This window comes from Phoca vitulina, unplaced genomic scaffold, assembly GCF_004348235.1.
Source record: "Phoca vitulina isolate PV1807 unplaced genomic scaffold, GSC_HSeal_1.0 scaffold15, whole genome shotgun sequence".
In the NCBI taxonomy this organism is placed as follows: Eukaryota; Metazoa; Chordata; class Mammalia; order Carnivora; family Phocidae; genus Phoca; species Phoca vitulina.
In genome coordinates, this window is record NW_022589718.1 from 29,711,069 (window position 1) to 29,735,326 (window position 24,258).

Below are 24,258 nucleotides of genomic sequence, written 5' to 3' on the forward strand. Positions count from 1 at the left end.
GAATAACCTGCTCAACTGCCCTCACTCACCCTCTCTTCCTATTTCCAGGTGACATCCTTGCATTCTGGAACATTTTTTCCAGATAAGTCTCTTACCCCACAATCGAAATCCCAGAGGAGTCTTGTTAGCACTCTTAAGGCAGTGTGGACCTCCTCCTTTTCCCTCTCCTTTTTGATTTGTTCCTTGGCCAGCCCCCTAGTTGGCAGTAATAAATAGTTGCCTAATTAGACCTTGGAGTTGGCCTCACTCTTTTCTGTTTGTTCCATAATAATTTCTTGATTTACACATTAATGGTATAGCACAGTTAGCGCAGGTATTTAAATCAAATTATGAATGAAAATAGCACTTTTGAATTTTTTTTTTTTTTTACCCCCTTGGAGATCTCTAGGGACAGATATATGGACTGAATGATCCATGGCGTATTTATTCCTGCAGCTACCCTAAGGATCATTCTTCAGTTAAGCTCACTCATCTGGTAGGGCACAATCTCAGCTGCAGTAATGCAGCCTCCAGCCCTCATTACCAGTTACCTGTGCTTTGCGGTGATTAGCTATCATTGGAGAACATAAGTCTGTGGACTTTTCTTCCTTTAAAATGCCTTCATTCATAGTGGAGAGTGAGGGTTATTATCACTTTCCAGTTCCACTCTCAAGGACAGATCTTGGAGGCTTCCATTTCATATCACTACTGACTTTCAGTTTGTTAAAATAAAAACACCACCACCACCCAAATAAAAAGAGAACCCCACACTGTATTCCCAATTCAACCCCCTCCCTTCAACCTCAGGAATCTATTTCTAAGGAACACCACAGGTGAGCTGTGAGAGCTGTGAATAACAAACACAGCTAAAATAGCTCCTTTGCATACTGAATTCTTATTCAGTAGTTCTTATCCATAGAGGATGCCTGGAAGCAGGGGTACAAACCCTATTTATACTATTTTTTTTGCTATGCACCCACACCTATGATAAAATTTAATTTATAAATTAGGCACAGTAAGAGGCCAATAATAACCAATAGTAAAATGAAACAATGTTAACAATATACAATAGTAAAAGTTGTGTGAATGTGGTCTCTCTCTCAAAATATCTGATTGTCCTGTTCTCCCCCTTCTTGTGATGATGTGAAATGGTGAAGAGCCATCGTGTTGAAATGAAATGAGGTGAATGATGTGGCATTGTGACGTAGCACTAGGTGACTGTCGACCTTTTGATGATTCTTCTGAAGGAAGGTCATCTACTCCTGGCCTGGGGCTGACAGTGGGTAACGGAAACTATGAAAATGGAAAGTGTACATGAGGGGGCTAGTGGGGATTGCTGTAGTCTCTGGGGAGCTACTGAATTTCCCTCAGGCAGCACTATTATGCTGACCCCATGTGGTACTTGGCAGCCTACAGTGAGGACTCTTTACATCACCAGGGCTTCTCTTTCCCTACTTCCCAAGCCCCCTATCCTTCAGCGTCCTGCAATCTCAAGTGTTAGCTCCACCCTGCTCCCCTCCTTCTCTAGCCTCAGTGGTTATGGCCCAAAGGATCACTTCTATTCTTTTTGCCTCTGCAGTTGTGCAATATTTTATTATAATCTATTTAGGGCTTCCTTTTTGGCCTTACAAATTCAGTTTGGAAGACCTAGAAACCAAAAAGGAACACTAGCTTTTTTTTTTTTTTGTCTCTATGCTTCCTCCAAATCAAACCTAGTTCTCCTCAATGCAATGGGATGTATCAAATTGGCTAGGAAAACACCAGGTTCTAATGAGAGTCCTAGAGATGGGGGAAATAGGTAAAGGGGATTAAGAGAACACTTACCTTGATGAGCACTGAGTAATGTGTGGAATTGTTGAATGACTATACTGAACACCTGAAACTAACACCATCTGTTAACTACACTGGAATTAAAACAAAAAAAAAAACAACAACAAATATTACCATTTAGAGTTGCCAGGTTGCTACACAGATATTATTCACTATTTACCAGCTAAACTAGCTTTCATTATGAGGATGCATGGGGCAAGTACCTCTTAGACCTAGGACCCAGTATTAGAAACTGCATGCTACATTTGTCATTTTAGTCCACTGAATCAACACCGTTTGGCTACTGGAAATCTCGGGGCAAAATGTATAGTCTACCTATAGTAGTAAAGGCAGAAATGACATTCAAAAGAGGAATGTTTAATGTAGACTATGACATGAGAAGCCTGGGGGTGCCTGGCTCTATTGATCTGAGGCTCACCTTAGAAAGTGGAGTTACTTCATATTATTTTGTTCTAGCTCTTAGTCTCCTTACTCAGAGGAAGTAAAAAATCTCAGTCAATATTCAAATAAAGTATCTGCATATCTATTACATTGATGACTGGTGAATGATGATTCATTCTGCAAATATACCAAGAATTAACAGCCCTTCCGCTTTTGGACTTTCAACCTATTTCAACATTTTGTTGTATCCTATGTACATGACCGTTGCCTTAATAAATTCTTTGTTGAAAGGTTGTTAACAATTTGTAGGTCTTGAATCCTGTTATTAAAATACTTTCCAAAATGTTTGATGTCCATTTGTGGTTTTCCTGATCAACTATAAGTTTGCTTTTTCACTATGACACTATACAAGTTTGTAATTATTTTTAATTCTTCTTATGTGGTAGATATAAAAGGTACATTCTTTTAAATTATTGCTTTTTCTTTTTAATTAAGCAAGCTGAAACTTTCCCCATACTTAATCACATCCTACATTTGACCTTTCAAAAAAAAAATCAAGACCAAATAAAATATAAACTTTTAAATCTACATAGATTTGGCTTCAGACAAAGGCAAAAAACATTTTTACATCTCTAATTTTAGATACTGACATAAAATTTTTGTATTTTATGTCTTCCCCTAATGTAAAAAGCAGCCTAATATATTATTGTTAAGGTATTCATGTAGAAATTTTGTTAAAGAATCTTAAATTTCTTAGGATATTTTGTTTCTTAAATGTTAAGGCTGTGTTTACCATGGACTAAGAATATTGCAGTTTTTAAAAAGAGGATTGGTCCCACTTAGATCTGTTGAAAATATTTACAATTGTCACTGATCCAGTTGAATAAATAAAAGTTAGTGACAGTGATTTGCAGGAGATTAGATTAGAATTTAGTGAATAGACCCCTCTATATCTATAGGCTTTCATCTAGGAAAAGGTGAGAGAACAGACCCTTGAGAAACAGTTATGTTTGACTCTGTTGCAGTGGGAATCTGTTACTGAGAATGAAGCCAGGGGCAAAGGTGATATCATGAGAAAGCAAGAGGGAAGAGACACTTTTGTTCCATCTTTGGGTAGGCCAGTTAGCCATCTTGAATGCCTTATCTTTTGTTCTGTGGCCTCAGTCATTGTGTGGGTTCAAGTCTTACTTTTGTCTCTTTCTTATAATTGCCTTATTACATTTGGATCATATCCTATGTGATGTATGCAAGAATCGTTGGTTAATGAGTACGCCAAAGAACATCCTAAGGTTTTTCCAAGTAGATTAACCTACAGAATTCTGTTGTAAATAAAAGCTGGATAGTATATGAGAGGCAAAAAAGTCCAGGTAGTGAGTAGACTAAGGATAAGAAATCCTGCTAGAGGGAGAGAAGAAGTGACAGAGTGACAATTCGTATGTCTCTATTTATTGAGCACCACTTTTTAAAAAATATAATCTGTGTAATTTGTCCAGTTTCACCAGAAAAGTGAAGCAGTCAGAAGTTAAAAATTTAAAGCTCATGTCCAAATAAACTTAGAAACCAGCACTTTACACAGTTTACAGAAATAATTATTTTAATCACCACATCCATTAGTTTGTAACATAATTTTCAATATTAAAATTATTTTTGAAAATCAATTCTGTATTTAATGACATTTTATTCTTAATTACATAGACATCTTGTAATGGTTATTCTGAAACAATTTTATATTCATTTAACATCCATATTATACAATAACATTCTATAAAGTCATATTCATTTATATTTATAAAAATTTCTTAAAGTAAGAAAATGATAAAACAGTCTTTGTTGAAACAGAATGAACAATATTTAAAGGTAGAATTATCTGGAATTTAAATGAGGGCTTAGTAGACTCAAATGGATTTTTGGTTGCTATCATCTAATTAGAGGTTTTAATCTTTGATTCTCACATTGAAGTTCTAGAAAATAAAATTGCTTTTGAATATCTTTTCCAATATCAAAGACTTCAAGAAAATAGTAGCCTGATAAAGATCTACCAGTAGATCGAAAGAAACTTGATCATGACTAAAATATCTCTTTAAGTTACCTGTGGGAGAGATTAAATCACATTTATGATTATAGTATAGAACCTTTCAAAGGTAATGAAAATGGAAAAAAAATTAAAAAAATTTAATATACTATTTTACTTAGGAGAACTAGCGTTGTTTCATATGTATGAAATAATGTATGACTATGTATGCAATTATTAAATTATTAAGTAACATTTTATAAACCATAGAAGTAAATGACCAACAGAAGAGTATGAGAATACAATTGCACTAAGAATAATAATAAAACTGAAGTAATAAATTAAAATGTTAGAGTAATTTCCTTATGTCTGCAGTATTAATAGTTAGCAATTATTGTCTATATTATGATATATTGATTATTCTGTAATTTGTTCTTTTTCTTGCCTGGGATATGTTGTGGAATCCCCAGGAAATGAAAACCAGTAATTAGTGTCTGAGATAGTTTCAAAGTTCTAAAGAAAATGTTCTTCTATTTGGTTCAGGATGGAACCTAAGAATCTCACAGTGGCCTGAAGAAAAGTATAGAGGAGTCAAAACCCTAGAGAGTCAGAACAACAAGCAATGTAACGCATAAGTAAACTTAATTGGGTGAACTGATTCCATACCTGTAACTTACCCATAAAATGAAATGATACTATGAAATAATCTGTCATTGAGTACTAGTTGTCCTTTATTATTTTTTGCTTATTTGTTTTTACAGTATTTATATTACTTTAACTTTACTAAATTTATTTTAATTTTAATCCCAGTATAATTAGCATACAGATTTATATTAGTTTCAGGTGTACAATATAGTGATTCAACAATTCTGTACATTGCCGAGGGCTCATCATAGTAATGTGCTCTTAATCCACCTTCACCTATTTCACCCTTCTGCCCACCCACCTCCCTTCAGGTAACCATCAGCTTGTTTTCTATAGTTAAGTTTCTTTTTTTGGTCTCTTTTTTCTTTGTTTGTGTGTTATGTTTTTTAAATTCCTTATACGAGTGAAATCATATGATATTTGTCTCTGACTGACTTATTTCCCTTAGCATAATACTCTGTAGTTCCATCCATGCCATAGAAAATGGCAAGATTTTATTCTTTTTATGGCTGAATAATATTCCACTGCATATATATATACATACACATACATACATACCACTTCTTCCTATCCATTCATCTATCCATGGACGCTTGGATTGCTTCCATAATTTGGCTATTGTGAATAATGTTGCAGTAATCATAGGGGTGCATATATCTTTTCAAATTAGAGTCTTTGTATTCTTTGGGTAAATACTCAGTAGTAGAATTATTGGATCATATGGTAATTCTATTTTTAATTTCTTGAGGAACCTTCATACTGTTTTCCACAGTGGCTGCACCAACTTGCATTCCCACCAATGGTGCACAAGGGTTCCTTTTTCTCCACATCCTCATCAACACTTGCTGTTTCTTGTGTTTTTTATTTTAGCCATTCTGACATGTGGGGTGATATCTTCTTGTGGTTTTGATTTGCATTTCCCTGGTGATGAGTGATGACCATCTTTCCATGTGTCTGTTAGCCATCTGTATGTCTTTGGAAAATTGTCTATTTGTGTATTCTGTCCACTTTTTAATGGGATTATTTGGGTTTTTTGGGTGTTGTATAAGTTCTTTACATATTTTGGATACTAACCATTTATCAGATCTATAATTTACAAATATCTTCTCCCATTCAGTAAGTTGTCTTTTAGTTTTGTTGATTGTTTCCTTTGCTGTGAGGAAGCTTTTAATTTTTTTTTTTTTTTTTAAAGATTTTGTTTATTTATTTGACAGAGAGAGACACAGTGAGAAAGGGAACACAAGCAGGGGGAGGGGAGAGGGAGAAGCAGGCTTCCCGCTGAGCAGGGAGCCCAATGCGGGGCTCGATCCCAGGACCCTGGGATCATGACCTGAGCCGAAGGCAGACGCTTAACGACTGAGCCACCCAGGCACCCCAGGAAGCTTTTAATTTTGATGTAGTCCCAATAGTTTGCTTTTGCTTTTGCTTCCCATGCCTCAGTAGACATGACTAGAAAAATGTTGCTATGGCCGATGTTAGAGAAATTACTGCCTGTGCTCTCTATTAGGATTTTATGTTTCAGATCTCACATTTAGGTCTTTAATCCATTTTGAGTTTATTTTTGTGTATGATGTGAGAATTTTGTCCAGTTACATTCTTCTGCATGTAGCTGTCTAGTTTTCCCAACACCGTGCATTGAAGAGACTTTTTCCCATTGGATATTCTTTCCTGCTTTGTCAAAGATTAATTGATCATGTAGTTGTGGGTTCATTTCTGGGTTTTCTGTTCTGTTCCATTGATCTATATGTCTATTTTTGTGCCAGTACCATACTTTTCTCATCACTACAGCTTTGTTGTTTTTTTTTTTTAAAGATTTTATTTATTTATTGGACAGAGAGAGACATAGCGAGAGAGGGAACACAAGCAGGGGGAGTGGGAGAGGGAGAAGCAGGCTTCCCGCAGAGCAGGGAGCCCGATGCGGGGCTCAATCCCCGGACCCTGGGATCATGACCTGAGCTGAAGGCAGATGCTTAACGACTGAGCCACCCAGGCACCCCGTCATCACTACAGCTTTGTAATGTAACTTGAAGTCTGGAATTGTGATGCCTCCAGCTTTGCTTTGCTTTTTCAAGATTGCTTTGACTATTCAGGGTCTTTTGTGATTCCATACAAATTTTAGGATTGCTTGTTCTACCTCTGTGAAAAATGCTGTGGTATTATGATACCGAGTGCATTATATCTGTAGATGGCTTTGAGTAGAATGGACATTTTAACAATATTTATTCTCCCAGCCCAAGAGCATGGAATATCTTTCCATTTGTGTCTTCTTCAGTTTGTTTCATCAGTGTTTTACAGCTTCAGCTTCACCTTCTTGGTTATGTGTATTCCTAGGTACTTGATTCTTTTTGGTGCAATTGTAAATGGGGTTGTTTTCTTAATTTTTTTCTTTCTGCTACTTCCTTATTAGTGTATGGAAATGCAATGGATTTCTGTATATTGATTTTGTATCCTGTGACCTTACAGAATTCATTTATCAGTTCTAGTAGGTTTTTGGTGGAGTCTTGGGTTTTCTGTATATAGTATCATGTCATTTGCAAATACTGAAAGTTTTACTTCTTCCTTACCATTTTGGGTGCCTTTTATTTCTTCTTTCTTATCTGATTCCTATGGCTAGAACTTCTAGTACTATGTTGAATAAAAGCAGTGAGAGTGGGCATCCTTGTCTTATATCTGATCGTGGAGGACAAGCTCTCAGTTTTTCACCACTGAGTATGATATTAGCTGTGGGTTTTTCATATATGATGTTTTGAAGTATGTTCTCTTTAAACCTACTTTCCTGAGGGTTTTTGTGAATGGATGTTGTGCCTTATCACATGTTTATTTCTGCATTGAAATTATCATATGGTTTTCATTCTTTCTCTGACTGAGGAGATGTATTAAATTAGTTGATTTCCAACTATTGCTCAACATTGCATCCTAGGAATGAATCCCACATAATGGCGGTGAATGATTTTTTTAATGCATTGTTGGATTCAGTTTGCTAGTATTTTGTTGAGGATTTTTGCAACTATGTTCATCAGAGATATTGCCCTGGAGTTCACTCTTTTTTTGTGGTGTCTTTGTCTGTTTTTGGTATCATGGTAATGCTTGCCTCATAGAATGAATTTGGAAGTTTTTCTACCTCCTCTATTTTTTTTGGAGTAGTTTGATAAGCATAGGTATTAATTCTTCCTTAAATATTTGGTAGAATTCTGTGAATCCATCTGGCCCTGGACTTTTGTTTTTGGGGAGGTTTTGAGTATTAATACAATGTCCTTGCTGTGATGGATCTGTTCAAATTTTCTATTTCTTCCTGGTTCAATTTTTGTAAGGTTAAATGTTTCTAGGCATTTATCCATTTGTTTTAAGTTGTCCAATTTTTTGGCATATAATTTTTCATAATATTTTCTTATAATCCTTTGTATTTCTGTGGTGCCAATTGTTATTTCTCCTCTTTCATTCATGACTTAGTTTACTTGAGTTTCCCGCCCCCCTCCTTTTTTTTAATGATTTTGGCTAAGGTTTTTATCAATTCCGTTGATTTTTTTTTCCGAGGAATCAGCTCCTGGTTTCATTATTCTCTTTTATTATTATTTTATTTTTTAGTGTCTATTTCATTTATTTCTGCTCTAATCTTTATCTTTTCCTTCCTTCTCCTGGTTTTGGGTTTTGTTTGTTGTTCTTTTTCTAGCTCCTAGGGGCACAAGGTTAAGTTGTTTATTTAAGAGTTTTCTTGCTTCTTGAAGTAAGCCTGTATTGCTATATACTTCCCTCTAAGAACAGTTTTTGCTGCATCTCAAAGATTTTGGATGATTGTATTTTCATTTTCATTTGTCTCTGTGTATTTTTTGATTTCCTCTTTGATTTCCCAGTTGACCCATTCATTGTTTATTAACATTTTATATAACCTCTATGTATTTATGTTCTTCCAGATTTTTTATTGTGGTTGATTTCAAGTTTCATAACATTATGTTTGGAAAAGATGCCTGGTATGACTTTGGTCTTTTGGAATTTGTTGAGACTCATTTTGTGGCCTAACATATGATCTGTTCTGGAGAATGTTCCATGTGCTCTTGAAAAGAATGTATTTTTTGTTGTTTAGGATGGAATGTTCTGAATATATCTGTTAGATCCTTCTAGTCCAATCTGTCATTTAAAGCCAATGTTTCCTTGTTGATTTTCTGTTTGGATGATCTATCCATTCATGAAGTGGGCTTTTATGGTTCCCTGCTATTATTGTATTACTATTAATTACTTCCTTTAAGTTTGTTATTAGCTGCTTTATGTATTTGGGTGTTCCCACATTGGGTGCATAAATATTTATAGTTGTTATATTGTTGGATTTTTCCCTTCATGATTATGTAGTGTTCTTATTTGTCTCTTCTTACAATCTGTTTTAAAGTCTATTTTGTCTGATATAAGTATTGATATCCTGGCCTTTTTTTCACTTCCATTTTCATGATAAAAGACTTTCTATCCCTTCACTTTCATTCTGGCTGTGTCCTTAGGTCTGGAATGAGTCTCTTGTAAGCAGAATACAGATGGGTCTTGTTATTTTATTCATTCCGTCACACTATGTCTTTTGATTGGAGCATTTAGTCCATTCATATTCAAAATAATTATTGATAGCTATGTACTTATTGCCATTTGTTACTGGTTGTTTTTGTAGTTGTTCTCTGTTCCTTTCTTCTCTTGCTCTTGTCTCTCATAGTTTGCTGGCTTTCTTTAGTGATATACATGGACTCCTCTCTATTTTTTGTATATCTATTTTCTGTTTGTGATTTGTGGTTACCATTAAGTTTATACAACATCTTATCCATAAAATAATAAGCAATCTATACTAAGTTGATGGACTGGTATGTATGGTGATCTTCCCCTCTCCCTGAGGCAAGAATCACTTTGGGGTGCTGCTGCTCACTGTTGGGGTGCTTGCACACTGTCACACTTCTGGCACTGCTTTGGATGAGCTCCTGCCAAGGGTGTGTTTGCAGGAGAATGTGAGACATGTGGTGTTAGCAAGGCTTGCCCTGTCTGCTGTGAGAGGGGCGTGGAGCCACTTTAGGCAACTCCTGCCTCAGGGCTCAAGTGGGAGTCCTCAGAAGAATGTGGAGGCAGGGCATGTGGTACCAGCAAGGTCTCGCTTGTCCACTGAGGGAGGGAAGCTGCTGCCACCTGGGAAAACTCCTGCCAAGGCAGCCATGTTTGGAGGGGCTGGATCTGGGAAAATGCTCAGGGAGAGTTGGTGTCCTTAGCAAGCTAGGTGGAGAGTGTTCCAGTTGAGCAGGTTCCTGCAGGTGTTCTTGTATCTAGGTTGGGGGGTGAGGGAGAGAAATGATGCCCGTCAGCTCTTTTATTGTTGGAGAAGTCTCCCAAAGATCCCTGCTTTTCCAGCACATGCTCTGAGGTTAGTAAACAAATCTCCCTCCTATTCCCAGTTTTGTTTTTTTTTTCAAATTGCTCCTTTTGTGCTGTATATCTCAATGCGACTGTTTGTTGTGCTGTCTCTTTAAGGGTGGGGACTCCGTTTCTTCTTGCCCTCTCACTATCCCAGAGCCCAGCCACTTGGTTTTTAAAGTTCCAGGTGTTAAGCCCTCTGATTGTAAGAACTAGCGAAATTAGGCCCCTCCAGTTTTCAGAGCCAAATGTGAGGATTCATCTTCCCAGTGCAGATCCTCTGTGCTTGGCGTGGAGTCTGCTCCTCTCCCCTCATGGTGTCCTCCGTGCCCCTCCCTTCCAGGGACAGTTCTGTGAGTCACTTGGGCCGCAAATATGTCTCTGCTCTTCTTTGATATGGCCTCTTCTCTACATTTAGCTACATTTAGCTATGGAGAGTCTGTTCTGCTGGTCTTCGGGTCTTTTTCTTGTTTTTTTACACTAATGGGGGTGTTATCTAATTGGATCTGTGGACGAGGGGAGCCTTAGGGTCCTCCTACTCCATCATCTTCCCAGAAGTCCTGTGACCTTTCCCTACTAGTTGTCTTTTAAATAGCACATTTACTTCTGCTGTCAGCACAGTGTGGGAGGTGGGCTCCTGAGTACACATTACATGACATGGGTGACAGGTATTAGATGGCAAGGTTGTCACTGAAAGAGAAAAATTCCTTGATCTATTTGATCCTCACGTTAATGGAGTCCATATTGGGGAATTTTCTTACTCTCTAAAATTATTTGTATCCCCCGAATTAATATTTTTGGCACTTCCATGGCATTTTGAGTATGCACAGAGTGGCAAAATATTTGTCACCCAGTATGTACATTGGGAGCTGAGCCTAAACAAGGTGAGGCTCTGCATTCCTGTCTCAACTTTCATACTGTAAACAAGTGTCTTTTTTCATGGTCTATTTAGGGCTGCGTTTTTCACATTTATTTGCTTTTTGTTGGTGATGTCACCGTGAAATGCCCCAAAGCGTAGCGCTGAAGTGCTGTCCAGTGTTTGTAAGCGCAAGACAGCCGTGATGGGCCTTGCGGAGATAATACATGTTAGATAAGCTTTATTTAGGTATGAGTTACAGTGCTGTTGGCCATGTGTTTAATGTTAAAGAATAAACAATAATATTAAAATGGGTGTCTTTAAACAGAAACATATGTAAAACAATGTTATATAGTGACCAGTTGATGAAAATGTATTGACCAGAGGCCTGCAGGAGACTTACCCTATAATTCCCCTAAGACTAATGGTCCAGGATTCTCTAATTCAGCATTTGCAACAACTTTATAGAGCACGATTTCTGTGAATAACAAGAATCAACTGTATTTGGGTGCATTAGTTTGCTGGAGCTGCCATAACAGTAATGCTATAGGTTGGGTGGCTTAACCAACAGAAATTTATGTTCTCACAGTTCAAAAGGCCAAAGTTCAAGCTCAAGATATCAGCAGGGATGGTTTCTTCTGAGGCCTATCTGCTTGGCTTGCAGTTGGCCACTGTCTTCCTGTTGTGTCCTCACATGGTCTTTCTTCTGTGTGCATGTATCTCTGGTGTCTTTATGTGTCCAGAAACACCAGTCAAACTAGAATAGGGCCCGCTCTAATGGTCTCATTTCAATTCAATCACTGCTTTAAAGGCCCTCTTTCCAAATACAGTCACATTCTGAGGTACTGGGTGTTCGGGCTTCAACATGTGAGTATTGGAGGGCACATAATTAAGCCCGTAACCGTGACTATCTAGCAACAGACAATTATTCACAAAGGTTTTTTTTTGTTCTTTTCTTTTCCTTTTTTTCTGTTTTAGAAAGTTCTGGTGTTATTTTATGATTGATAATTATTTCAAAGACATTGTTATTTTTCAAAAAATTTCAATTCTTGACTACATATCTACAAGTGTCTTTGAATTGCCACATCCTGAGAGTAGAACTCTGGGTAGTAATTTCCATTTTTATTTGTGTTTTTATGGAAAATATGAAATTAGAATATTTAAGCTATAGTTCTATTTCTAACTAAGTCTTGCATAATTTCTGCTTGAGTAACTTTTATATATTCAAGACCTGGATATGGGTAATAAAGACAATGTTAAAAAAAATAATAATACTCTTTGATCCTTGACTTCTTCCATCATATTTCTAGGCTCTCACCTGACCTTACTCCTTTTTAATAAAATCTCTCACAGATTTCAAAGTAGTTATATTTCTGTTACAGGCATTTTGGTTTTCCACATATATTACAAGTTCCTACCCAACCTCCTGAACTTAACTTCAGCTCAAGGTGGTACTCTGAGTTGTTGAGTTTGACATCATTTCCTTTTAACTGTTGTTGCCAACTACTATTATGATTTTAAAATTAATAGTTGGAATCTTGAACAGAGTGGACTTTCTTCTATTTTTTTCCCCCCAGCATCCCTAGGTTTACAGTTATATTTGACTTGTACTTATTGGTTTTTTTTATAGTGCTTTATCTCAAGAAGTTCAAGTTCATAGTTCTCAAATTTTTAGAAGTGCACAAGTTATATCATAGAATATTGAGCTCTACAATTTCTTTCTCTACAAAGCTTATTCCCTGTATGATGCCCAAATACTTTGACTTTTTCCTAATAAGAACAAAATTCATATTCCCTTAGGATATGCCAAAAGGATTTGCTTGTTTAATCTCTGTATCAAATTTCAATCTATGTCAACTTGATTCTTTAATTTTATGTTCTAAGGAAATTCTTATGTTTTACCATACAAATAGGATGGGCAACTATTATATGTTAGATATGCATTTCAAAGGAGTTCTTGATCCATTCTGATATTAACATGCTCAGTGTCCTAATGTGGGTACATTAAAGAGCCACACCCAGGACATTTACTGTGTTTATATTAACTGTGAAAAGAAACTGTGCCATTTATTGTTTTTCTGTTATTAAAGAAATTATTTCAGTGTCTTTGGATAATTAAGACATTCTCTGGTAAACATTTAATATGGCTTTAAAGTTTAATGATTTTTAATTGTCTTTTTAAATTAATAATTTCTAGATCATCTTATAGTGACTTAGCTTTAGATTGTATTTCTTCCCTAATGTAAAATAATTCTACTTATTCTATAAACCTTGGTTAAGTTATGTGTTATCCAATTTTCTATTTGTTTAAGTTTATAATCAAGGAAATAAGCTATGTACTTAATACAGTAAAGTGGTTTAGAAATGTGAAATGATCCCCAATTCACTTCTAAACCCTTTTAAAATATATTAAATGCCAATGAGTGAGAAATACACAACTCTTTGTAAATTTTAAATTACAAACATTAGTCTTTATAATATTGTGCCAAACCCACAATTTTTTTATGTAAAAGATCATAAAAATGTTTATTGCATAGTCAGTAGAGTAAATATTAAATATTTGGAAAGCCTCTGTAATAGTTCTTCTGCTTTATAGTCAGAATCCTCAGTCTTTTCCTTTTGTTTTTTAATATTTATAGGAACTATTTAACACTTTGAGGTTAAAACAATCTTTTTGTACCTAATCAGTAATACTGTAACTACATATGTTGATGTGTAATATGCAGAGATTTTACATGTATTATATCAGTTAATTAACACTCTAAATGCAGTAAAATCCATTTTATAAACCATAAAGTGGCTAAAAAAATTTAATCTTCACTGCAAGCCACATATTTGATTGTGTGACATCAGGATTTTTGGTGAAGTTTAGTATTATAAGAAGGACCTCTGTGAATAATCATGACCTTTCTGGCATTTTCAGAGTAACAGGAGATAGAAATATTTCATCAGTCTTATTACTTGGATTTTATTCCCACTTCGCCCAGTATGACCAACTGAGCAGGATATGGATGTATTCTTCTGATTCATAACCTAACAAGCAGCATACAAATGCTTGCATACCCAGCATTTTCTCAATAACATGACCAATTGTTTCCAGAGCTACTCTTCTTATCAAATCACCAACTAGATAAGCACACTATTATCTACTTCAAATTCTGGAGCTACAGACATTCTATCAGTAGTTAGGAAGATAGTCATTTCAGGGATCTGGGCATAAACATTAATGCTGCTTCTTATGATCCTTGCAAATACCTTGTTTTTCGCTGTTAAAATTAGATGGTATTGGTATGATTTCACTCATGTGGAATTTAAGAAACAAAACAGATGAACATATGGTACGGGGGGAAAAACAGAGAGAAGGAAACAAACCCTAAGAGACTCTTAACTATAGAGAACAAACAGGATTCATGGAGAGAAGTGGGTGGGGGATGGGCCAGATGGGTGATGGGTATTAAGGAGGGCACTTGTGATGAGCGCTGGGTGTTGTATGGAAGTAATGAATTATTGAATTCTACTCTTGAAACCAGTGTTGCACTGTATGTTAACTAACTAAAATTTAAATAAAAATTTAAAAAATAGATGGTATTGGCACTATGGTAAGGGATTTTTCCTTTGACTTTTTTGTTATCAGTTCAGTTATCTTTTTTTTTTTTTTTTAAGATTTTATTTATTTGAGGGAGGAGAAGAGGGAGAGGGAGATAATCTCCTGCAGACTTCCCGCTGAGCCGTGAGCCTGATGCAGGGCTCCATCTCACCACTCTGCATTCATGACCTGAGCCAAAACCAAGAGTCAGACCCTTAACCAACTGAGCCACCCAGGCGCCCCTCAGTTATCTTTTTTCCTTAAGTTTTTATCAATCTAACTTGTCTTTCTCTATTTAAGAATTAGTGCCAACTATTTTACTAAGCTTATCAATAAGAATTTCTTTCCACTGAGAAAAACTACCTCTTTATACTAGATTATATCCTTGATGTAAAAGTCAGTTTCTTTTTATGTATATAATCTCATCAACAATCCCTAATATGTTAACCTAACTTCAAACTTTGTACAAAAATTTGTATTATATGAATTGACTAATAAATCTGGAGAGGTAGCCCCTGTTATTCTGATACTGACATGTAAAAACACTGTGATAGTCAAGCTGATTCTGTAAATATTTCACTTTAATCTTATAACTATTTACCCAACCCGTATTATATGTTATGATAGCTAGAATGTTGTTCACTAGTTAGCAGCTAACATAGGAAAAAATACATCAAAAGAAAGAATTCAGAATTGTGTTAGATATGGCATTTGTCTTATTAAATGGCAATATTAGTCTTCTAAAGATAGGATTTAAATGTATAGATGATTATAAATAAACTATCCTAAATAATCAATGATTAAGTGATAACCTGACTTAAATTTGTACAATTTATGTTACAGTAAATTTATGTAATTTCCTTTACATTGTTGTAAAAACAGTTTGCCTGAGATCCTACTTTGCATACTAAGTATTTAATTCTATCAAAGAACTTATTTTTAAGTGACATAATAAAGTGGAGCAAATATTTTAGGATGAATATAAAAAGTGACATTAGTTCCTCTCTACCCCCTGCCAGTGATTCAGATACCCATGAATCCAATTATTTAAGCTGCCCTGAGGAAAAGGAAGCCTTTGAATAACGTAGTGATTTTTTTTGCTTCAGAAAACACTCCTTTACTCTTCTAAACACTTAAATAATCCTATGCCTTTAACCTTTAAAACCTTATAAAGCAGAATTATCTCAGGCTCCAAGATTCTTTGATTTTATACATTCACAGAAAAGATGTGTCAATGCTCACTACTATAGAAAGTTTGGGCATTGATTTAGTAGGTTAAACAGCTTTTTCTCTGAGAGCGTAGCGGTACAATGTTTTAACATTTACGGTCTTTGCAAAAATAAGATGTTGAAGTGAATATTAATGATTCCATGACATCCTGGGTAAAGGGAATCAGAGTACACTTTTCAATTTCATTATATTTGACCTATTTTTGTTTAAATACCATTTAAACACATTTGCTCAAGATCCAAAGATCAACTTTGTCAAAATTTTATTAATTTTACTATAGATAAAATAAATCTAATATTTATGTAGAATTAGTAATCCAGTTTCCTGCATGTAAAACGAGGATAATAATAGTAGTTAACTCATGGTGTTATGACACTTAAATGGATTACAAAAATGAAAACCGCTTAGGACAGTGCAGGCTCACAATAAGTACTATGCAGGGTTAACTTTTATCATCATCATCGTCATTGTCATTAATGTGTCTCTCTTACATTATGAAGCTAGACACACAGAATGAGAATGGAGTACAGAATGCTCATCTGATGCTGGTTATGGCCCATGTCCCTGCCTCCTTCCCACCACCGCTTCCTTTTCATCTTTGTCCCATTTGTCATTGTCTAATGGGGTTAAAAAGTAGGGAAAAAATGTTTGAGGTGAACTATGAAATTCCTGTTTCTGTGTGTTTATTCTGTTTATCTTTTCCCTCCAAACTCCACTTGCCTTTTAGTTATGTCTGGAAGGCATCTAATATGTTTGTGTTTTAAGAGAATCCAATCCATCACAGTCCCTGAGATGGGCTCTCTCATGTCTGTCCTTCACAGATGCATTTGGAGACTAGCTTTGATGAGATCAATACTTCCTCTCTTTTCACAATCACAAATTTGAGAAAAGTCTGAAGATACATGGGAATAAGTATATACTGAATTGTCAAACATACAAATATGTCTATCAAATTTTTAGTGGCATTTATTTGTAAGACTTGCCAATGAGATTTTCTTTCTCACTCTTGATAAGCTTCCTCTTTTGATACCCTCAGTTGAAGTTCTAAATTATGCTAGGTAGTCTTCATTGTTCATTTTGTTGTTTATTCACTCATTCATTTATTCATGTATTCATTCATTAAATATTAGTTAAGTGCAGACACTGAGGAGAAGGTGAGATGCAAGATAATGTGTGTGACTTTATCTCATGGTTTACCTTCTGTGGAAAAAAATAATGATGGCAGAAACAGACAGAATTAGGAAATAAGTATTATTAAAAATATAAGATCTTAAGAGGTAATACAATGGGAAAATCTAATTTGAGAGGGAGGCCAGAGAATGCTTCTCAGAGGTGCTATTTAAGCTGGAACCACAATATTGGGTAGAAGTTAGCTCAACACAGATGGATGGGACTGTGACCCTTGACTGAGAAATAGAATGTATGAAGGGTTTCCATGCAGAGAAGTTCTAACTGCTCTTGGTAACCAGATAAAAAGCTAGTGTGTGATAAAAATGAACAAACGGGAGAAAGTTGGTTGATGAAACTGGAGAAGTAGGCTGTGATCAGCTCTAAGCCTGATAGCACATGACCTTGTTTCTTCTTTCATGGGTACAAAAGAATCTATCAGGCATGGGATCCCTCAACTTCTTTTCACACATATAAATTCATATGCATCATTACTTTCCTTCTGACCTCAAAGAACAAAGGCACCTTTCTCTTCTGATCAAGACTAAGTCATTCTCTGTACTTCTTTCAACATTTTTAATTTTTCTCAAGGTTGCCTCTTTAACATACTTTTTTCTCTAAACCTTTCTACCTTTAAAGAAACAAACAAAAAAGTCTGTGGAGGACCTCTGTCTTTGACACAGTTTGCATTTGGGGCATCCCAAATGCCGGGATATCTGGTTAACATTTTCAAGGTGCTAAGAGATCCAAAGCAGCACTAAACTAGTTAACCATAATTACAACCAATAATGTTCTGGAGTTGGCTCTTGCCAATGCCCGCTGTTATTGTGCCCATCTCTTCTAAACCCTGCCTTAAGTAATGTCATGTCCATAGCTGGAAATAGGCTGTGGTGGAAGTATGCAGGGGAAGGATAAAACAGAGATTACGAAATGAGTTTTTCCACCCCTAACACTGCCTCCTCCAAAGAGAGAGCAGTTGTTAAACATTTATTAGTAGACCACTGATTACAATATTAGCACTTTCCCAAAGTTGTAACTTACAGTGTCAAGGGAAGCATCCCAGGCATTACCTTATTCAATTAGCTTTATACTTGAATCATGTTCTCTTATATATTTGTAATATGAAGCTTATTTTATTGAAATTTTGCTTCATATTTCAATATCCCTATTATGAGATGTATCTAGTGTACCCTAATGTATATTTTATGACATGAACTTCTAGTTCAGTGTCCTAATGATAAATATTGCTATAACAATGTAACTTATGTATATATTAAGTTATATATAATATATAGTGACACACTTAAAGAAGGCTCTTTCAGAAAATATGTAGTTATAAAAAAACTGAGAAACATGGATCTTGGTTTTTGCCTGCATTACCTACCATGCTAATATTCCCCCTTCTTTCTCTGTTAAACTTCTTGAAACTTCATCTATAGTGATGATCATTATATACTTACCAACTATTTATTTCTTAATGCACTATAATTAGGCTTTTTCCTACTTATAGGACTTGCATTAATTCCGAACTTTTGATTTCAATATCTAGCTCTATTATCACTGGCCCCTATTCTTTCAGCTGATTCATTCAAGTATTCCCAGTGCCAACCCACAAAGATGTTGAAACCATTGATACACTATATTACAATAATCCATAAGATGCCTTTGGTTTCTCTTAATACTCCTTTTACCGTAGGATCTCCTATTCTTTGCACAACACATCAACACATACACATACATACACAATGCATCAAAACAAAATCCTATCAATTATATCTCAGCATGTTTCTAGTGCCACGTGCCTACCAATCTTTTTCATTCTTCTTTAAATACGTAGGAAGCCTATGCTTCCCAGAAACTTACTCTACTACATTTATATGAGATCATAAGACCGGATTCTGGCCAACTGAATATAAGTAGAAGTGACAATACCTTTTCCAATTGTGACTTCTCCAATGCCTCAAACTTTATCCCTGGTATCTGGTAGAAGAGAAGTACTCTTGAGTTGTTACATCCTCCAAATGAAAACTTCCTAGAATTTTTAATTATAATATAGATGAGAACCTCAGATCTCTATCTGAACAAGCTAAGAAATAAACCTTTATTATACTGAGACAATAAAATTTGGGTGCTGTTTAACATAGCAGCTAATGTTTACCCTAATATAGAAGTTGGTCCCTTGAGAATGCATTTTACTTACTTTCATACAGTAAAGGTAACAAAACTAAATTATATGATGTTGGCTTAGCTGTATGGTGGTTAGCAAGAGGGACACTCAAACCAAAGACTGAAAAGATGGCAATGGTCTACAGAGAAATGTTTCATAAAGCTGCCACCTCTGGAACATACGCCGTATTGGCCAGCATCTCTACGGTAGAGATGGGAAGACAGATCCTCAGGGTGTGTTTATTGGTTGATTGTTATTAGCTCTATTTGAACAGAAAAAGATGAGCTCAAGGAACAGTTGGTCAGTTTGGAAGCAGAAATGAAATGATCCAGAAATTCAGGGCTTTGCAAGGTTGGAAAAGGTGAAAGGTAATGAATCCTAAAAAGTAGGAGTTGTGATTTAAAAGGGATTTTCATGGCTAGGATCCAGGAAAACATTTCAGTATAAAAGAAAAAAAAAACAAAAAACAAAAAACAATTTAGGCCAAAGGTCAGGTTCAGAGTAAGGTCTTTATACTTCCATATAGTTTCAGAATAGTCTCCATTACCTGGAGAGAGAACTATAAGAGTGAGGGAGCAAAATAAAGCACTTTTAAGAACAATGTCTGGGAAAGAAACTTGTAGGTGATTACTGGCACATAGAAATGACTGAAATGGAATAAATCAGATGCCTACCCCATTTCTGAAGAAATTATATTGACAAATGAACCATGGTCCTGAACTCAGAAAACTTTTTTACTATTCAAGGCTAAAAACAATCCTCATTACCTACCCTCCTGCCTTGTCCAAGTAGGACCTGGGTTCTGGAAGTTATAAAGGCCCTAAAGAGGGTATATTCTCCAACACTCATTTCAGGTATGGCCATGAACAATAACAGAAATAAACTAAGATTACAGAAGATAGAGAAAAAGGCTACTGAGAAAATGACCAAAGGAGTTTTCTCCTCATACAGACATTCAGGATATATTTAGGGACTCCTCCTGCATCCACTATAGGAAGGAACTGTCCTAGGAGACCCACGTAAAGATTTGCCCAGGATATTCACTTTGGACATTTTTGGAAAACAAAAACAGAAACAAACAAAAAAACCCCAGACCTTCGTTGTATTAACCACAGATGTTTGTGGTGTGTGTGTGTGTGTGTGTGAGTGTGAGTGTGTTCATTTTACAACATTATAGTAGTTGATGTGTACTATCCAGATCCTTTCTTCTGGACCCTCTTAAGTAACTTGCTCCTCCATCTTCTAGGAGTATTTGCTAGGAGGAGTAACTTGCTCCTCCATACTTCTAGGAGTATTTACATCTATAGTACATCTCTTTCTATGGATTGACTCCTACCCAAGGAAGCTGCCTTACCCCAAGATTAAGGCCCCTGCACGGAATAGACTTATTAAATGACTAGTCAGTCAAGGGTCTTAGTGCCAATCCCATTGTCTCCATTTGGAGAACTCCAAAGCATTATCCACTCAGAGCACCCATGAAATTGGCTATATCCTCTGCAGCAACTGCATCTAAACTCCTCCCACTGCCCCATCCTGCTTTCTTTACTTCCTTACAGTGTTGTTCCCAAGTGCACTTCCCCAAAAATGCCTGAATACAAATCTTTATGTCAGAGCCTCCTTCCAGGGAACCTGACTTAAGACAAGAGTTCATAGTTTTTACTCTAACTTATCCTTAGTTCCTTGTTTGTTAAATATATACCTCAACTCTCCTGACATCTTGCTGTGGTCACCACCACCACCTGAATCCAACTACCATTTCCTCTTGGAGTAATACACAGCCTTTTTACTGGAATTCATCTTCTTTTATTTATTTTTTTTCTTTCACTCTTATCCCATTTCAAACCTACCTTCCTTCAGAAGTGATAATTTAATGTAAGTCATATCATGTGGTTGCTTCCACTTAATACCCATCAAAATTTTACATTTTACTGGAATAAAATACACTCCTTTTTATGGCCTAAGAAATTTGGCCTGATTGGCCCAAGCTTGTCTCTTCAACTTTATCTTTTCTACTCCTCTGTCTTCTTCACTGTGCTCTAACCACCTTGAATTTTAGGTTCTCAAGCATATCATGCCTTTCCCACTTTAAGGAACTTTCACCTGCCATTTGCTCAGCAAAAGGATCTCTTCCTTCCCACCATATTTCACATATTATTTCCTTTTCTTTGGATCTCATCAGGGGGACCATCTATGAGAACCCAACCTAAATGGTGTCCCCTTCTCTGATTTTCTATCTCAGTTTCTTGCTTATTTAATCTGTTGATTTTTATTTTATTTTATTGTCTTACTCATTGTCTCCTTTAATTCCTTTTTTTAATGCATATATCTGTTTTACCCCTTTAATATACATTTTTATGAGGCAAAGTAGCAATATGTCTTCTTCACTCCTGTATTCTCAGCACCCAACACAGTGACTGTACTAATCACTCAAAAAAGCTATTGCATGAAAAATACTTGCCTATTTGTTTTGTTGACTGTTTCCTTTGCTGTGCAGAAGCTTTCATCTTGATGAAGTCCCAAAAGTACATTTTTGCTTTTGTTTCACCAGCCTTTGGAGATGTATCTTGAAAGAAGTTGCTGTGGGCAATGTCAAAGAGGTCACTGCTTCTGTTCTTCTCTAGGATGTTGATGGATTCCTGTTTCACATCGAGGTCTTTCATCCATTTGGAGTTTATCTTTGTGAATGGTGTTAGAGAATGGTCGAGTTTTATTCTTCTGCATGTGGTTGTCCAATTTTCCCAGCACCATTTATTAAAGAGACTGTCTTTTTTTCATTGCATATTTTTTCCTGCTTTGTCAAAGATTATTTGACCATAGAGTTGAGGGTCCATATGTGGGCTCTCTATTCTGTTCCATTGGTCTATATGTTTGTTTTTGTGCCAATACCATGCTGTCTTGGTGATCACTGCTTTGTAATATACCTTGAAATCAGGCAACGTGATGCTCCCAGCTTTGTTTTTCTTTTTCAACATCTCCTTGGTGATTCGGGGTCTTTTCTGATTCCATACAAATTTTAGGATTGTTTGTTCCAGCACTTTGAAAAATGTCATTGGAATTTTGATCAGGATGGCATTGAAGGTATAGATTGCTCTGGGTAGCATAGACATTTTAACAATGTTTATTCTTCTGATCCATGAGCATGGAATGTTTTCCATCTTTTTGTGTCTTCATCAATTCCTTTCATGAGTGTTCTGTAGTTCCTAGAGTATAGATCCTTTACCTCTTTGGTTAGGTTTATTCCAAGGTATCTTATTGTTTTTGGTGCTATTGTAAATGGAATAGTTTCTCTAGTTTCTCTTTCTACAGATGCATTGTTAGTGTACAAGAAAGCAACTGATTTCTGTGCATTGATTTTATATCCTGCCACATTACTGAATTGCTGTATGAGTTCTAGTAATTTGGGGGTGGAGTCTTTTGGGTTTTCCACATAAAGTATCATGTCATCTGTGAAAAGAGAGAGTTTGACTTCTTTTTTGCCAATTTGAATACATTTTCTTTTTGTTGTCTGATTGCTGTTGCTAGGATTTCTAGTACTATGTTGAACAATAGTGGCGAGAGTGGGCATCCTTGACCTGTTCCTGATCTTAAGGGAAAGGCTCTCAGCTTTTCTCCATTGAGGATGATATTTGCTGTGGGTTTTTCATAGATGGATGAACTTGAGGAATGTTGCCTCTATCCTTATACTCTGAAGAGTTTTAATCAGGAAAGGATGCTGTATTTTGTCAAATGCTTTTTCTGCGTCAATTGAGAGTACATATCGTTCTTCTCTCTCCTCTTATTAATGTGTTCTGTCACACTGATTGATTTGTGAATGTTGAACCACCCTTGTATCCCGGGGATAAATCCCACTTGATCGTGGTGGATGATCCTTTTGATGTATTGTTGGCCTTTATTTATATTAGAGTCTGGAAAGCTAAAATACTCAATATCCCAGTCTCTTGTTGCTGGAGAATGATGTATAGATAGAAATCCCTGGGGAAGGAGCCTCTCTGTCTCTCTCTTACCCATGCACATGCACAGAGGAAAACCTGCTTAGCTTTTTGTCCTTTGTTCTACTCCCTTCTCCTTTCCTGGAACAAGTACAATCCCTGAATTTACAGCAACTAGTCTTATGACATGAGTAAAAAATACTCTCCTATTTGCACCAGTGCAGCATGAAGATTGAAGAAGCTTGGGTCCTCAGTAATGTTGTTGAATACCATGTCTATTTTGGATTGCCAGTCTCAAGACTTTGCATAATCTGATGACCTCTGCTTGTTTATACCACTCAAGTGATAGTTTTCTGTTACTCATAGCTGCATGAAATACTAACATTCTCTCTCTTAAGGTACACATGAGTATATTCATCATGTATTTGGCATTTCACGTACACCTAAGGGCCAAGATACTTAATACTGAAACTTCTGTAATCAAATACCCTATTTCCTTTCTTGACATGAGTATCTTCATTACTGCTACTGGTTCCCTGAGTATAGTTATAAATGTAGTACCTTTCTAGACAGGAAAGTTCCTGTATTCCCTATATTTATTTCCTCGCTCTCTCTTTTTTTATGTTATGTTAATCACTATACATTACATCATTAGTTTTTGATGTAGTGTTCCATGATTCATTGTTTGTGTATAACACCCAGTGCTCCATTCAGTACGTGCTCTCTTTAATACCCATCACTAGTCTAACCCATCCCTCCACCCCCATCCCCTCTAGAACCCTCAGTTTTTTTTTTAACATATAATGTATTATTTGTTTCAGAGGTATGTCTGTGACTCAAAAGTCTTACACAATTCACAGCGCTCACCATAGCAGATACCTTCCCCAATGTCTATCACCCAGCCACTGCATCCCTCCCACCCCCCTCCCACTCCAGCAACCTTCAGTTTGTTTCCTGAGATTAAGAATTCCTCATACCAGTGAGGTCATATGATACATGTCTTTCTCTGATTGACTTATTTCACTCAGCATAATACCCTCCAGTTCCATTCATGTCATTGCAAATGGCAAGATTTCATTCCTTTTGATGGCTACATAATATTCC